The sequence below is a fragment of the Sinocyclocheilus anshuiensis genome, unplaced genomic scaffold, assembly GCF_001515605.1.
Source record: "Sinocyclocheilus anshuiensis isolate Anshui unplaced genomic scaffold, SAMN03320099.WGS_v1.1 scaffold2, whole genome shotgun sequence".
In the NCBI taxonomy this organism is placed as follows: domain Eukaryota; kingdom Metazoa; phylum Chordata; class Actinopteri; order Cypriniformes; family Cyprinidae; genus Sinocyclocheilus; species Sinocyclocheilus anshuiensis.
Window position 1 is genome coordinate 4,686 of NW_015542337.1, and position 4,590 is coordinate 9,275.

Sequence of the window (4,590 nt, forward strand, 5' to 3'; positions counted from 1 at the left end):
TGGCCAATCAGAGCACACCTCGCTTTTCAGACCGATGAGCTTTGTAAAAATCGACGTGTTTCAAAAAGGCGGGGCATAGAGGAGAAACAATAATGTACAGTATGTGGAAAATAATGTGTTTTTTTTTACTTTAAACCGCATAAACACATTTCATTACACCAAATACACAAAATAATGTTCTTTTTAGCAGCATCATATGACCCCTTTAACTGTTCCAATGATACTTTTTTTCCCCCAGAAAAATATGCAATTTCCAAATAAGATTGCCAAAAAATGTTTTACCCTATTTAAAATGTAATAAGTTGTGTAACTATTTCAATTACTTTATTAAAGTAATGCAACTGATTACATTTGATTACTTTTCTAAATGTTCTTAAAGTTCATGTTTTCAAATGTTAATCATTTCGAAACATTTAAAGCAGGCAGGGTTAACCTTACAGTAGTGCTAAACACTGATTACTGTCAGACTTTCAAAATCCTTCATCACTTAAATTAAGATTATAATAATTTAATTTTAAAGCACAGCTGCCACATAATCAGACTTTAGCACCTCTTTTTACTTTGAGATTGTTCTGAGGTTAAATACAGGTTTAAAGTCATAACGAGAAATAGTTTAGCTATGATACTGTTTTTGAATCAAATCTTTGCTAGCTATGACAGCAAACACTGGCATCTAACAATGCTTTGGAAAAACGGTTCATCTTAAAAAACAAAGCATATGCATAAACCCAAATAGGAAATAAAACAGTTATCAAATAAGTCTGTGTCCTACACTCCTGAAACATTGGTGTCTCATATTGTAATGTAATTTGGGAAAGAAATCAATCAAATCTATATGTGTGTGAAAATATTCAGATGTAACCCCCTTTGTAATCTTTAACATTTTCATTAACATCATATGAACAACCAGTCAGTAAGTAGTATAAAACTTTTTTACATAAGCCTTAAAATCAGTATGAAATGGAAATTCATGCATATTATTGATCTTATTGTGAATGATTAATCCAATCAATCAATCAATCAATCAATCAATCAATCAATCAATCAAGTCCCTATCCAACATGTTTTCTTTTTCTATAAACCAGTTCACTCAGATGCATGTCACAAGTACATATCACAATATAAGCTGCATTTGACTGATTCACTAAAAAGAACTGACTCGTAAAAGTAATTTGTTTGGAGATCAGACAACATGTGTTACGCTATATGATGCTGCTTCACTAAAAATAACTGATTCATAAGAGTGATTCATAAGGTAATTGGACTACAAGTGTCATGCTGTAGGTTTACAGTATGTTGCAGATTCACTAAAATGTTGCAGTTGACTTTAAAAAATGACTTCCTTTCAGGGATCAGACAACAGTAGCACTGTAAATTTCATGCTGTAGTTTCAGCAGAAGTGAGAACAGTAAATGGAACTGGATGACGAAAACTTTAATCCAACCAGCTCTGAACCTTCTTGGTTCTCAACCCTATGCAACCCAAGAGATCACACAACATGACTGTAAAGTACCACAGAAGCCACATATAGACCACAGAAAGGTCTGTCTACACAGATTTTTCATTGTGCAGACAGGGGAAATGTTCAGTAAACCTGTCCTCCATCTAGTCCTTTAACATCCTTTATCTACAGTATATGGGTGACTGCATTAAAAAACTTAGATGTTCTTCTACAGACATCAGAGCATCATTTAGGATGAACCACACAACAATACAGTGAAAGATAAAGGTGAAATTGTCTATATGGTATTGAAAAATAATAATATGTTCTCAGAAATAACACATGTAACAAGCAGAACAGCACATATATCAGTCAGCGGGGGATCCATCATCGCCATATCACAAGAAGCCCATATGACACACCAATCCTTCCATAATTGTTCAGTACATTGCATGACCTTTCATTCCTACCACCAGAGACATGACATAGGACTCCAGACCACACTCCCTATGGGATAATATCTGCCCCCAACACATAGTCATCATCCATGAGAGGTTTACCCTCCTATCCACTCACACAAATTACCTTCCTGCCATGATTTTCCCTCTCCCTCACTGTGGCTAGAGAATATTTTTCTACTTGGTGCTGCATGGAGAGCTTAAGATCTGAACTCTTATCAGCAAGTCTTGAGGCAGACTATTGGCATGCAGGAGATATTCCTCCAGAGCATTAAAAATATGCCTGTCATTCTTGGTGCTACATCCCCCATTGGGCAGGAAACATAAGCATAAGCTGGGATATGGATAAAAAAAATCTGGCCCAAATCCAACATGATTGACAAGATTTTCATAAAACTACTAAATTTCTTTTCATGTTGGATTTGGGCCAGATTTCTATCTATCTATCTATCTATCTATCTATCTATCTATACACACAGACAGACAGACAGACAGACAGACAGATAGATAGATAGATAGATAGATAGACAGACAGATATCTGTAATGTTAATATTTAGCTAGTCCCTAAACTCATTCTCTCAAATGGCTTGGGTATGCAGAGAATTTGCAGCTCATATGAACTGTATATATAAATATAATAAACAGTTCTTTCAAGTTTCAAGTTAAACTGTTTTATATAAAATATTTCAAATTTTACAGTGTGTTGCCAAGTGCTATTATTATCTCGTCTCTATTTAAAAAAAAAAAACATGCATTACATTACATACGTTTTGTTAGATGCTGAATATGATGAAAGCTGAGGCCATTGTTGGGGCTAAATATAGTAAAAGAAATTAGATATTGAATCAGATTTAATAAAGGCTACTGGTTCACTGGTTCAAGCAGTCAACCAATGCCATCAGTGGAACAGATCTATTTTCTTCTTAATAATAGAAACAATTTAATTGTGATTGTTTCACCGTGTGAATTAAATTAGTGTTTCAGTGCTGCTAATTTAACATGAAAATAAACCCTCATGGGCTTTCTCTGCTCACAGTTGGCTCCTCATTTATTTGGCAAAGCAAATTTGTCCAGATTTCTAACTGTGTGTGTGTGTGTGTGTGTTAGAGGGTGACACAGGAGTGGATTTTCAAACCTCTCCAGTCCCAATCCCACGAAAAAAACTGGGGGAAAATCCCGTCCCGTCACAATCCTGGAAGAATGACTCCCATTCCCTCCCACTCCCGTGCTGTGTTTTTTTGTCCGGAATCTGTCAGTTACAGTAAAAAAAAAAAATACAGTACAGATCACAGCATGCCCACTTTAGTTGAATAAAAATCCAAAATGTAGATTTTTGTTATTTTATTTTACAGAAGCGCTACGTTTCGTTGTTATTCTGAGTGCACACAAATAAACGTAGAGTCATTACAGATTTGAAAGATGTATTACTTTTATCTGTATGACCCAAATTTATGGAGTATTTTAAGAGCAAGTGAGCGCACCGGCGCCTCCACCTGTCCTGCAGTGAGCGCGCTGCTGTTCAGCTTCCACACACACTTCAATAGCGCACATTTCTGTAGGTTAACATTAGATTGAGCGGCCATGTAAAGTTGTTACTACATACATCTTTCAGATGAAAAGCCATATTTGAGGTCGATGAATAATAGGTGAGCGTAAAGTTGAGTATCATATTGTTATTACGATTCCCGGTCCCGCCCACTCCCGCTGACATTTTTTCCTGTCCCGTCCCAATCACGTGATTAATAGTGATTTTGTTTCCCGAAAAAATGTCAGCCTCTAATCCGAACCCGCAAAGAATTACAGCGTTTCCTGTAATGTGTTTGTTCAGGTGATTGGGAAGGGGAGCGAGAAGTCTGACGACAATACGGTGGATGAGAAGTATTTGATTGCCACATCGGGGTTGTCACATGTGGTTGCCGCAAGCCCGCCGGCCGCGCCATTCTCAAACCCACCGCCCTCCGCTCAATCTAGCCCGCCGTGTGTCACGCTGTTTCGTTGTGAAAGCGAAACTACTTGGTTTGGCCTTCCAAAAGAGGACACGACTAGAAATCAGTGGTTAAGTTGTATTTACAACACTGTTCCAGAACAGTTGTTTTAAGGAAAAACTCACTTAATTTTGACTTATTTTTTTCTGAAAACCAGACAATAATTTTCACTTGTCTAGAAAATGCTTATTGATTTAAGAATTTTTTTTAGATATTTGGACTAGAAACAAGACAAAAACTCTAAATAAGAAAAGCATTTTTTGCAGAGTTGAAGCAGGAGGGCAGCCAAGGACTGTCACTGTAATCAGACTTTTGGCACATTCCCACAAAGCAACCAATAACTGTAAATACAGATAGAGTGTAAATGCCTATAGAATTTAAGGTTTATAAAAAACTAATGGCATGAGTACAAATGCAGCTTTCAAAGCTGGAAATCCACAAGTAATCATGTTTGAAAATGGTACTTTCACAGCTTTCAATGTCAATGTTTAGCAGTTTTGTGTATAAATGGCAGGCAGGTGCTGTAAGAGGGAGGACGGCTTTTGATACAAAGAGCCACTTTGGTTCTTGCAAATTAACAACCTTGGGTCTTGAGTAGCAGCTGTCAGATGATGTACAGTAATAATTATTCCTTTGAACTGACCAAAAATGTGTAATTATTGAAAGGCCCACAAAAAAAAAAAAAAAAAAAACGCCTCTCCGAAA